At 45.4% G+C, this 13,694-nt stretch overlaps 1 protein-coding gene across 2 annotated transcripts in view; it reads left to right on the top strand.

Moving 5' to 3' along the window:
• The window catches only part of prickle1a (prickle homolog 1a), a 49,929-nt gene that overhangs the window by 21,508 nt on the left and 14,727 nt on the right, over positions 1–13,694 (top strand). The window contains exon 1 of one of the 2 annotated variants that reach the window (XM_023971791.3): positions 4,022–4,421. The exons of the other annotated variant lie outside the window; for it this stretch is intronic. The gene's annotated coding sequence lies outside the window, so the exon portion shown is untranslated. Of the gene's footprint in view, positions 1–4,021; positions 4,422–13,694 lie in introns of those variants that run through there. 2 annotated transcript variants of the gene reach the window in all.

Here is a 13,694-nt window from a genome sequence, read left to right on the forward strand (position 1 = left end):
ATACTAGAAACCTTATTTTGCTTGTATAACTTAATACCATTGTGAACCGTAATCCATTTGCAGTCAAGGTTTAAAAGTTCAGATGCAGCTATTGCAAAATAGACGTAAAAAAAATGATTTAATAATATTTTTCATTATGATTAATGACGCTTGCTGGAGCGACGAATCGCACAATAATCCCTTTCAGAAAGGTTAAGTGCATAACACATTTATTAACGATTACTTAACCAAATGCCCAATCCCAACATGACATTAATTCCAATGCATTTTGACATTAAAATAGCCAGGCAGCGATGTGTTCTCCCTGTTCTCAATGCTCTGTATTCTAATGCACCGGCGACGTGCCTTCCCAGCTGTGTGAGAACTGTTCAAACGGGTTATCGGAGGGTTATAAGGCTAACAAGCCTCTAAGCTCCATCCCACCATGGTCTATCTGACTTTGGGTTTGTCAGCACCAATCTAGCTAAGTCAATATCAACACTGCCTGTTCCACCAATGACTGTTCTGCTACTGTAGCTCCACCACCACTACCAGTTGACCTTTTTCATCCCTCCTCTTTCTAAACCCCTTTTCTCCCCCTCTTTCAGTGCGTAAAATGGATTGTTATTACAGTAGAGTGATAGGGGTTTATGGGGTTTATTTATCTTTATGACTCTGGGCCTTTTGTGTCAGGCTCTTCTCCTGGTGATACCCTAGGTGTATTGGCAGGTCATTAAAAGCCTGGAGAATGAGACAGTCAGGCTTCTAGCTTTTATGATAAGGTAACTCGCACATCACTGGGTGCTATTCTCAACAATGGGCCCTGAACGACGACAGTAAACTGTAAACGAACCCTAAACTGCCAGGGTACACCACACTGTGCTGTGCACTGCGGGGGAGAGGAGTCCCATAGCCGAGATTGTCATGACCTTCTCGTTGCCCCTACACTGTTTCCGCTTTATAGCCTCTGTGATGGGGTGGAGTTGAGGATATACGATAGGCTATATGCCACTTAGCAGACGTTCCTGTCGAAAGAAGCCTGCGAGAGAAGCAGTGCACGTTTGTTAGCACGTGATCCCTGCGGGGATTGAACCCGCGACTTTACCAACTGAGCCGCACATGACCACTAGTGTGATGGCGTGCATTGCGATATACGTAGGTCATGAACTCATACGACTGCACAGTCGTGAAACATTTTACTGGGCATCTTACAACCCCGTGGGATCGTGCTTGCTACCCCAGACTTTTTGGTTTTACGAGTCCGTGTTCAAGGGCGAGGCCAGTTTGACCACTGAAGAATGTTGTGTGTTGTTTTATTATTGTTTGGTGCTGGTCCTGCCTCCTGACTCTTGACGTTAGTTCTGTCCTGTCATTGTCGAGGCATGCTATAGCTAGACTCTAACTGGAGGGCAACGACAGCGAGGTGAGCTTGTGGGGTGTCGTTTAACTGCATTAGAAGGTGATACGGACCAGAGACCAGGTGTGAGGTGCAGCTTGGTCAGGTGTGTGTGTGTGTGTGTGTCTGGGGCTGTAAAGCCCCTGGTGGTAGACATTTATGGATGACCCCTAAGGGTCACAGGTCAGGGGTGTGTGGAACACATACACAAGTGAGGGATGCTGGGCTTGAACTGTGAAATTGTCAGAGACCCCTTTCTAACAATAGAGTTGTACCACAGCCAGCTTCAGAATGTAAGACAATGTTTTACTTTTTTATGTACTGTGTCTGGTAGAGTGGAATAAGAAACATTTACATGAAACACATGATGAACACATGGCCTAAATGGTTTACGTCGTTTGACATTGACTTGAAATGATGTATTGATAGATTCAGTCATAAAACTTTAAAGAGTTGTATAATTGATGAAAGATTGGGCTCGCGAGTGGCACAGCGGTCTAAGGCACTGCATCTCATTGCTAGAGGCATCACTACAGACCCTGGTTCGATTCCAGGCTGTTTCACAACTGGCCGTGATTGGAATTCCCATAGGGCGTCGCACAATTTTCCCAGCGTCGTCCGGGTTTGGCCGGGGTAGGCCGTCATTGTAAATAAGAATTTGTTCTTAACTGACTTACCTAGTTAAATAAGGTGAAATAAAAACGTGTGGGATAAGATTCAATTGAATGTATATGGATTCAGGCAAATTTCAGAGCCACATTGAAGTGACTTTGAACCAGTTAGTCAACTTTCTTCCAATCAAGATGAGAAGGAAGTCTGACAATTTCAATATCGCCACATAGCCAACGTAGAAATCTACAGTCAGATTTCCATAGTTTGTAGATAGTACATCCCGTTTAGTGACTTTCTGTTAAAACCACTTAACAATTTGCATCTGTTTCTTATTGCTATTCTATAGAATTTCTGTAACTGATGTTTTTCCAACTCAACCTTGTCTTGGCCTGAATAGCCTGCAGGCAGGATGCAGAGTTGTCCCTCCCTCTATGACTTGCTAATGAGGAAGGGACAGAAGGTCAATTGGGTCGGTACAAAGGCCTGTGGCCTGCACTGGGACCTGCTGTGTGGTGTGTCAGTGGGGCTCCCCGGCCTTGGCTGCAACAATGGCTTTGTCCACAGACACACACACACACACACACTCACACTCACACTCACACTCACACTCAAACAAAAGCATACACACAATATTATTTTCAGTGAAATCAACAAGCATCCATCTTAGGATAAAGCCTGATATTTCCCTAACTCTGAGGTGGCTAGGCATGTGGTGTCCCCCATAATGATGTCCCCAGAGTAGCTAGGAACTTTGTTTAGACATGGACAGACCTCCAGCCACCACAGAGGAAGCCCAGGGTGACAGTCTCCACAACCTCAGCCTCCGCCTGAGGCAATAGACAACAGGAAGAACTTCTACACCTTTTACACATTCCTTTCCTCAGGACAGGAAGGAGACCGAGAGGGAGAGGTCAACTGTCCTGTGAAGTTGGGTTCAATTTCATTTCAATTCAGCCAAGTCAGGGAGTTTGGAATTTCATTTTACTTCCTGAATTGACTGAATTAAAATGGAATTGACTCCAGACCTGCTGTCCTGCTTGCTCATATCGGGGGGAGTTTCTGTCAGTAGTTCCTTAGTCAAAGGCCACAGAACAGGGGCAATACACAATACTCAACACATCATAAATGCGGTACAATGGTTCCAGCACGTTTGTCAGTGAACTGGTGCCAATGTGACCTTTCAACCCTACACAGATTTCAGAGCTGAAATTGTAAGCTAATGATACTTAGAAAAGTTTATTATCCTCTCTCTGTCTAAAACGTCTGACCTCCTACCCCCTGAGACTAGCTGATAATAGAGCTTCCTTGTGGAAGTGGTTCATTTGTAGTGAGACTACTTCTGCTATTCTTATGTAAAGCACCCCTGTGGATTGAATCCAGAGTTGCATTATTCTTTCTCTGTGATGGGGTCCTGCTGACGTCATTGTTGACTGGGAAAGTGAGGGAGGACTTTCAGCAGGCAGTTCAGCAGTTCAGTATCGTAGGGGACAGGGAGAAGTGGTCAATGGTCATGTGATGGGAAATGTTTTCTTAGCACACTCAAACTGAGACTGCATCTTACAAGACGACCCTCTTTAAAGAGGCATAGGTCACATTGTATCACATCAGAAAATACAAGACGTGAGGTTCTAATAAAAGAAGATAAACAAAACCTGGAAACAACACTGAACACTTCCCGCAGTTCCTGCAACAGTTTTAATAGGGGAAGGAGAGATAGGAATGTCATGTGAGAGCCATTGTCGCTGTGGGGTTGACCACCATCAGTCTGGTGGTAACCCGAGCTGTGGCATTTGTCGCTGATGTGATGTGATGCGCTCGTCAGGGAAAGAGTTCCTGTGGGGAAGGCTCACTGGTGGTTCTCATTTGATGTGTGTTTGAAGTGTGAGAGGAGGGTCACCAAAGGGCGGAGACACCCTGAGCCTGGCCCTGCCTCTGAGTGGCTGGGTTAGGGGTTAGGGGGTGGGATATGGGGTTAGGGGGTGGGATACGGGGATTTACGGAGGTGGGAGAGTGTGGGAGTAGTAGGATGGTCATCTGGTTGAACAGCCCTCCACACACACCCTCAAACAGTCAGTTTACACACACAGAACACACACCTCTCTGGTTTTACAGTCTTTCCCTACTTTGATATGGAATGTGGCTGTGCTGACAGCTCTGGAAGAGGGAGAGAAGGCAGAGGAGGGGGAGCTAGGCTGCTGTGAGCCTGTTACTGTCCTGGATTTAGTAGAGCTACAGTAGAGGGAGACTGGAGAGGAGGCTGAGCTAGCAGAAGCTGAAAGAGGAGAGGTTGCTGTCTTGGATCTTTGAGCTACAATAGAGGGAGATTGAAAGAGGAGAGGCTGAGCCGAGAGCCATGTAGCCCAGAGCCAGTGGAGAATAACGGACAGGATTTAGTAGTGATAAGAGCCTGCTCAGGAGAGCTTTCTGCACAGAGGTAAGACCACTAAGGGCTCCGTCAAAGGAACTTTACAGTAGTGGATAAAAAAAAAAGCAGCTTTTCAATTGCATGTATCCTAGTTGTACCGGTATGGCAGAAAAAAATACATTTGACATTTAAAATGGGATATTTTGTCATTTTTATATGTCTCACACTTAGCAGTGACTTCTAGGTTTAAACTGGATTTAAATAGTGATTTTAACTGTTTTATTGGTAAAATGGTCACATTTCTTTTTTTGTACTCAGTCCCTTCTTTTTAGGGAAGACAAAATGATTTAATATGCATGCATTCTAAGTGGTGTGCTAGTATGGACAATGGTAATCAGAATTTAGGCTTACTGAGTCTGAGATTTTGGGTCCTGTAATGCTATATGAATTTGATCAGTAGTGTGGTTGATGTTGAGCTAGCAGTGTGACAGCTGCATGTGTGTTGAGAACCGGGTGCAGGCCAGGCAGGCTGTCGCGTGCAGGTGGTCCTTCTCTCAGTCCATGGCAGGCAGGGTTAGAAGTTCTGAGGGTTAGGAGTTCCCCCTCTCACACCCATTTGATCTTGGAATAACACCCCAACTGCGATGGCGGGAGGCAGAGGTCAGCCAAACTGTAGCCTGCCAGCAACTCTTTGATATGGGACAGACAGGGTTGTGAGAAACTCCTATTTTAAAGAGGATGTCAATCGTATTCTCGTGGTATTTTCCAGATGACTTTTTGTAAAATAATTTGGACAGTTCTTTCTGCTCATGTTTTCCGTACATTGGATAGTTGGATAATATATGTATTGGATGACACGTTTTTATTTAATTCATGTGAAAAAATTGCGGGGTTGATTCACAAAGATCCAATTATTTCAAATCTGAAATACTTGTACCTTTTCCAAATGGTTTATATGTAGGCTAGTGTTTCTTTATTTACGTGCCAGGTATCGTACAAGGGGCTGGTTTTATCAAGTGCCAACAGGTGACAAGTCGTAATCTGAGTACACATGTTCATTTGATTTGAGATCCTCTGTTCTGCACATCGTGACTAGAGAAACATCTTGTTCGACAGACGGAGAGAAAAAAGACTTGTCTGAATATGGAGAACCTGAGACTTTTGAACTGAATATATTGTTTTCTCTGCAAGTAGACCTAGGGTCCATCCTTAATGACACCATAATCCCTATATAGTACACTACTTTTATGGGCCCCGGTCAAAAGTAGTGCACTAAATAGGAAATAGAGTGTCATTTGGCAAGCACATGTAGACCCTATCCAGAATGAGTCTGTGGGTGAGTCTGTGGGTGAGTCTGCGCCGAATCAGACATGTACAGTCCTGACCCGCTGACAGAGTCGCATGTGATCCGTATGCTTGTTGGGTTGTGGGCTTGTCCGTCACGCGTCTTTGAGGAATTATGACAGTAATTCAGACCAGCAGCTGGTTATCTCCCCTCTTCCTCTCACAAAGGGTTGTTTGTCTAATGTAGTAGATTATTTTTGTGTGTATGTTCACACAATAGTGTCTATATTTGGAGGACACCTTTTCAATCGATGAGTTTAGACAGGGGATGCCATTGAACTGAGTGGCTGTCAATCATGACTCGTGGTTTAAATGATCTTGCGGGACTGTCACTGTCACTGTCATTAAATCKGCAGTGAACATGAAGCATATGTCAGGACACGTGTGGTATCGCCTCTCTATGCTGGCTGTATGGCAGTAGCACAGCCCCTGTCATTTCCCTCATACCATGACTGAAGTTTACTCTTCATTGTAATCCATAGCGCATTTAGCATTTCCATAGGAGTCAATAGTCACTGGTTACCCCAGCATGGTCTACCTCTAACCTGCCAATCCCCCCTCCTCCCATGCTACCCAGACCCCTGCAGTCTTGAATGTTTAACAGCCTTTGTAAAGATGCTTGTTAACATGGCTTTACTTAGGGAGCCTCGGATGCATGTCTGATTTGCCAAAACAGAGACCTTGTAGCCCCCAGCCGGGAGGGACTGGGTGGGGGGTGGGCGAGAGAGGGGCACAGGAACTAACCACAAGTCCCTTGTGGGAGCTATCTTTTCAACTCAGCCCGTAAAGGTTTGAGAGTTTGTCAGAATTCAGTGTGTGTACGATGGCTTGTACAGTCAGTCAGTAGGTTGAAACAAAGTTGGCTGACATCTGAGGTGAGAATTAGCATACTTGCCGATGTGGTTCAAGGAATGGCATTGCTAAACACACGAGGCGTTGTCTCAGTATCCTGTATTCATGTTTCACCTATCTGCATCTGGCTATATCTCCGACTTGACATTCTTCTGAGCGAGGTCCTGCTCCGAGAGACCAGTGAAGAGAGGCTTCGTCTCTGACATGTGAAAGCAAACATCCCTCTCGTTCTCTCTAATGAAAGTCACATGTACTCCCCCCCCCACCCCCCTTCGTAAAGCAAAGCCCATGCTGCTACAGTCATGTTCGCTCTCTGCTCTACGCTCTGGCTGACCTTTCTCTATAGTTAGCCTCTATCTCCCCAACAACATCTCTCTCAATAACAAGGCCACACGTTTTAAGTTATTTCAGTCTCATTTGCAAGTCAATCGATGTGTATAGAACAAGACGTGTCTTATTCCGCACCTCTGACTGAAGAACAAGTTATCTTGGTTTGAAAGACGACCACCGTGAATGCAGCAGAGATAACAGAGATCATCTTCAGGAGAGAAGGGGGGGGGGGGGGGGCAGAGAGAGAGAGAGACACACAGAACGAGAGACAGTAGAGATAACCAGGCTCTCGATGGAACATGCCTTCCCACATTGATTCACTATGAAAGCTCTATTGTTGAAGCCTGAAGTTGTTTGCAAGGTGTTTTAAAGTGGGAGGTGTCTATCGTACCAACCCCATCTGCCTGACTTGACACCTCCTGGACACATGCAAACCATCAGCATCAGGGTACAACGCTGAAGCATCCACTTCTACAGGCGTCACCCATCATGCGCGTGTCTGAGTGGATGCACTGTGTGTCTTGTTGTGTGTGTGTGAGCAGCCTTGTGGAGGGGCAGGCATGCCAGGTGTTGGCATGAGTGAGATATGGGTTATTGGGAGGAAGGGTGCTCAGGCAGGCAGCTGTCCTTAAAGTGGAGTGCTGTCTGTGGTATATAATAGCTGTTTGGGTAGTGCCTGTCTGGCTGTCTGCCTGCCCTGTGCTGGGCAGTTAATCACTCATTCCTCTCAGAGGTCCAGGCACTAGGCATGCGGACTGTGCTGCTGTGTGTGTGTGTGGTGTGTGTGTGTGTGTGTGTTCTCTCTATCTCACAGAGAGTGCACTAAACGAGAAACAGGACGCGGGCATACAGCTGACACTTAAACAGTTTGGCCTCTTGTCAGTGGAGGGGTGTGTGTGACGCGCTTGCCTGCCTGCTTGCATATCTGTCTTTGTGTGTGTGCGTGTGTGTTTGAGAACCACACTCAGGCATCCATGCATATATGCCATTCTGAGAGAGAGAGAGAGAAGAGAGAGAAATAGAAAAACGGAGAGAGGGAGAGAAATAGAAAAACGGAGAGAGAGAGAGGAAGAGGAAAAGAAGAAGGAGAGAGGAGAGAAATAAAAAACGGAGAGAGAGAAGAGAGAAGAAAATAGAAAAACGGAGAGAAGAGAGAGAAATAGAAAACGGAGAGAGAGAGAGAGAGAGAAAAGAACAGAGAGAGAGAGAAATAGAAAAGAGAGAGAGAGAAAACAGAGAGAGAGAGAGAAAAACGGAGAAGAGAGAAATAGAAACGAGAGAGAGAGAAATAGAAAAAAGAGAGAGAGAGAGAGGAGAGAAAGAAAAACAGAGAGAGAGAGAAAAACGGAGAGAGAGGAAAAAGAGAAGAGAGAAATAGAAAAACGGAGAGACAAATTGAAAAACGGAGAGTGAGAGAGAAATATAAAAACAGAGAGAGAAAGAGAGGGAGAAAATAGAAAAACGGAGAGAGAGAAATAGAAAAACAAGAGAGAGAGAGAGAAGAGGAGAGAAATAGAAAAACAGAGAGAGAGAGGGAGAGAAATAGAAAAAGAGAGAGAGAGAGGAGAGAAATAGAAAAACGGAGAGAGAGAGAATAGAAAAACGAAGAGAGAGAGAGAGAGAGAAATAAAAAAACGGAGAGAGAGAGAGAAAGAGATAAAACAGAGAGAGAGAGAGAGAGAGACTGTATATATACATAATATGACATTTGAAATGTCTTTATTCTTTTGGAACTTCTGTGAGTGTAATGTTTACTGTTCATTTTGATTGTTTATTTGACTTTTATTTATTATCTACTTCACTTGCTTTGGCAATGTTAACACATGAGACATATGTTAACATTGCCATTAAAGCCCTTGCCATTAAAGCCCTTGAATTTCATTTAATTTAATTGAGAGAGTGAATTCTGGCCCACCACTGTCACGCCTGACTTCTTCAAAGGCACCAGTCAAGTGTGGCTGGTTTTCTCAGCTGTGTCCCCACAGCTCTCCCCAGCCCTGTGTGCCTGCCTAGCCGTGGGGGGTGGAAGCAGGGGTACAAGCGGGGTGTGCTGGCCACTGGCTGGGGAGGGCTGTGGAGTCTCACAGTCAGAGCTGTAGAGCTGTGGCCCTTCCTTTGAGAAATGGCCACAACTGCCTATTCATTTACTCCATGCCTGTATGTCATACAAGGCCTTTCAGCATGACTTGTACAGCTCAGAGTAGCATTTGTATAGTATGTAGTAGTTGTAGTCGCCGCCGCTGCAGCAGTACTAGTATTGGCAGAACTGTACTACTGCTACTTGAATGTTGTATGCCTAACGAATCCTTCCATCCTTACAGAGCAAAAATGTCTTGTAGGTCAAAGCTGTTTTGTCACTGCTCTCTTGAAATGTAGGCTACACGCAAAGAACTGAGGAGGTCCTGAAACCTTCTGCTGCCTCAGCTCAGTGGTTTCAGTGACAAGACAGAGTAGTCCCCTTGCTTTTCCACTTCTCAATGTATCCCCCTAGACGCACACTGCTCTCCTGTGTGGCCGGTCAGCTGTGTGCGTGTGTGTGTGGGTGTGTTTGTGCATGCGTGTGGTGGGTCAGCGTCGCRGCGAGTCATTCTTTGATCCCATCTGCCCTATTTCTATCTCTCCGTGTCAGGGTCCACTCTTCTGTCGTCCCCATCTTTCCATCCATCCATCCATTTCTCTCTTCCTCGTCCCTGGCCTCCCCCGAGTCCCCTCTTGTCTCTTCCCTATATCCATTCCAAARAATAAAGGATGATCAGAGAGACAGACAGACACCCTCTTCCCTCTCTCGCTGTTGGCAGGTTGGAAAACAAAGAGCCGAGGAGAAGAAGCGAGGGAAGGAAAGAAGGAGAGAGAGGGGCAAAGAGGGGCTTTGGACATTCCTCATATGGCTCTGGGATCCACAGGGATTTGTGCCTACTAAGGCCAGGGTACTGTTATTTAATACAGAGCTACAGCGAGGAACCCTTTATCTTGAGATCGTACATCCTATCTATTAGCCTCATATAGAGAGATCACATTTGATTCGTCACATGCTTTGTAAACAACCGGTGTAGGCTACCAGTGAAATGTTTACTTACGGGCCCTTCCCGACAATGCAGAGAGGGAAAAAATAGAAATAATAGAGAAACAATAACACAAGGAATAAATACACAATGAGGAACGATAACGTGGCTATATACACAGGTTACCAGTAGAGTCATTGTGCAGTGGTACGAGGCAACAGGATTGATAATAAACAGTAGCAGCAGTGTATGTGATGAGTCAAAAGAGTTAGTGCAAAAAAGGTCAAAGACAAACTATTTAGCAGTCTTATGGCTTGGGGGTTGAAGCTGTTGAGGGTCCTGTTGGTTCCAGACTTGGTGCATCGGTACCKCTTGCCGTGCGGTAGCAGAATGAAGAGTTTTTAGGGCCTTCCTCTGACACCGCCTGGTATAGAGGTCCTGGATGGCAGTGAGCTTKGCCCCAGTGATGTACTTGGCTTTACGCACTACCCTCTGTAGCGCCTTGCGGTCGGATGCCAAGAAGTTGCCATACCAAGTGGGGATGCAGCCAGTCAAGTTGCTCTCAATGGTGCAGTCGTAAAACGTTTTGAAGATCTGAGGGCCCATGCAAAATATTTTCAGCCTCCTGAGGGGGAAGAGGCGACTGTGTTGATGTGAGTGGACCATGATAATTCCTTAGTGATGTGGACACCTAGGAACTTGAAGCGCTCAACCTGCTCCACTACAGCCCCGTCGATGTGGATTGGGGCATGATCAGCCCTCCGTTTCCTGTAGTCTACGATCAGCTCCTTTGTCTTGCTGACGTTGAGGGAGAGGTTGTTGTCCTGGCACCATACTGCCAGGTCTCTGACCTCCCTGTAGGCTGTCTCATTGACGTCAGTGATCAGGCCTACCACCGTAGTGTCGTCTGAAAACATAATGATGGTGTTGGAGTCGTGCATGGCCACGCAGTCGTAGGTGAACAGGGAGTACAGGAGTGGACTAAGCACACCCCWGAGGGGCCCCCGTGTTAAGGGTCAGYGTGGCGGATGTGTTGTTGCCTAYCCTCACCCCTGGAGGTGGCCAGTTAGGAAGTCCAGGATCCAGTTGCAGTTAGGTGTTTAATCCTTTACTTAGCGATGAGTTTGGAAGGGAACTATGGTGTTGAACACTGAGCTGTAGTCAATGAACAGCATTCCCACGTAGGTGTTCCTTTTGTCCAGGTGGGAAAGGRCAGTGTGGCGTGCAATAGAGATTGCGTCATCTGTGGATCTGTTGGGATGGTATGCAAATTGGAGTGGGTCCAGAGTGTCTGGGATGATGGTGTTGATGTGAGCCATGAGCAGCCTTTCAAAGCATTTCATGGCCAAAGATGTGAATGCTACTGGGCGATAGACATTTAAACAGGTTACCTTGGCGTTCTTGGGCACAGGGACTATGGGAGTCGGCTTGAAACATGTAAATATTACAGTCTGGATCAGGGAGAGGTTGAAAATGTCAGTGAAGACACTTGCCAGCTGGTAAGTGCATGCTCTGAGAACGTGTCCTGGTAATCCGTCTGGCCCTGCGGCCTTGTGAATGTTAACCTGTTTAAAGGTCTTACTCACATCAGCTACGGAGAGCGTGATCACACAGTCGTCCGGAACAGCTTGTGCCCTCATGCATGGTTCAGTGTTGCTAGCTTCGAAGCAAGCACATAAGGAATTTAGCTTGTGTGTTAAGCTTGCGTCACTGGACAGCTTGTTATCCGTGATAGTTTGCAAACCCTGCCACATCCGAAGAGCATGARAGCCGGTGTAGTAGGATTCAATCTTGGTGCTGTATTGATGCTTTGCCTGTTTGATGGTTCGTRGGAAGGTGTAGCGTGATTTCTTAAAAGCGTCCGGATTAGTGTCCCGCTCCTTGAAAGCGGCAGCTCTAGCCTTTAGCTCAGTGCGGATGTTGCCTGTAATCCATTGGTTCTGGTTGGGATATGGACGTACGCACACTGTAGGGACGACATCATCAATGCACTTATTAATGAAGCCGGTGACTGATGTGCCTTAATGCCATCGGATGAATCTCGGAAACATATTCCAGTCGCTGTAGCTTAGCATCTGTTTCATCTGACCGCTTCAGTCATCTGGTACTGGTACATCCTGTTTGAGTTTTTGCTTGTAAGTAGGAATAAGGAGGATATAGTTAGGTGATCTAGTTTTTTTCTTCCTCTAGTTGCACAGGTGACATGCTGATAGAAATTAGGTAAAACGGATTTTAGTTTTCCTGCATTAAAGTTACCGGCCACTAGGAGCACTGCCTCTGGGTGAGCATTTTCTTGTTTGCTTTTGGCCCTATACAGCTTGTTGAGTGCGGTCTTAGCATCGGTTTGTGGTGGTAAAAATAAAAATGGTAAGTATTTTGGTAAATAACATGGTCCACAACTTATCATGAGGTATTTTAACTTCTCTGCGCTACGGATCCCTTTTACGGGATCATTTTCCTAAACAACCGCTGAATTGCAGGGCGCAAAATATTACAAAAAATATTTATAATCATTTATAATCACTCCCAGTTACACAACAAATGTTMTTTTTGTTCGATAAATATTACTTTTATAACAAAAAAACGCATTTTGGGTTGCGCGTTATGTTCAGAAAACCAAAGCCTYGTTCTGTTCGACGAAAATTCCAAAAAGTATCCGTAATGGCCGTAGAAACATGTCAAATGTTTTTTATAATCAATCCTCAGGTTGTTTTTAACAAACATAATCGATAATATTTCAACCGGACGTAACCTACTCAATAAGAGAGAAAAAGAAAATGGAGGGRCCTCCCGGGTGGCGCAGTGGTCTAGGGCACTGCCTCGCAGCGCTAGCTGTRCCACCAGAGACTCTGGGTTCGCGCCCAGGCTGAGGACACCTGACTGCTTTTGAAAAATCTCACTCATTTTTCAAAATAAAAGCCTGAAACTATGSTCACAGCCTGAGGAAGCCATTGGAAAAGGAATCTGGTTGATAACCCTTTAAATGGAAGAAAGACGGGCCAGGAAACACAGATAAAAAWAWAWAAAAAATWATCACTTCCGGGTTATATTTCCTCAGGTTTTCGCCTGCAGAATCAGTTTTGTTATACTCACAGACAATATTTTGACAGTTTTGGTAACTTTGGAGTGTTTTCTATCCTAATCCGTAAATTATATGCATATTCTACGATCTGGACCTGAGAAATAGTCCGTTTACCTTGGGAACGTTATTTAAAAAAATATATATATATATGACCCCTAGCGTCAGAATTCAGGCGAGCAGAACCTTCGAGACTCCAGAAGCTCTTTTCAGTCATAGGAAACGTTGGCGGAAACATTACGTACAAAAAAGTTGAGATCAGCATGAAAAAATACACAAAATAGAACAATTGGTCAGGAGCCCGTAAAACTGCCACTATTCCCTCCAGCGTCATTATTCAGCTGTAGAGAATATTCCCTATATAGTGCACTACATTTAAACATAGAGCTCTGGTCAAAAGTACCACACTATATACTGTAGGGCACCATTTGGGATGCGACCATTGCTTTAGCCTTACATATGTTACCCGAGAGAGAGAGACATAGCGTCATGATGAGCTACACTGAGTGTACAAAACATTAAGAACAACTTCCTAATATTGAGTTGCATCCCCCTTTTGCCCTCAGAACATCCTCAATTCGTCGTGGTATGGACTCGACAAGGTGTCGAAAGCGTTCCACAGGGATGCTGGCCCATGTTGACTCCAATGCTTCCCGCAGTTGTGTCAAGTTGGCGGGATGTCCTTTGGGTGGTGGAACATTGATACACACAGGAAATTGTTATGCGTGAAAAACC

Source organism: Salvelinus sp. IW2-2015, linkage group LG26 (genome assembly GCF_002910315.2).
Source record: "Salvelinus sp. IW2-2015 linkage group LG26, ASM291031v2, whole genome shotgun sequence".
In the NCBI taxonomy this organism is placed as follows: domain Eukaryota; kingdom Metazoa; phylum Chordata; class Actinopteri; order Salmoniformes; family Salmonidae; genus Salvelinus; species Salvelinus sp. IW2-2015.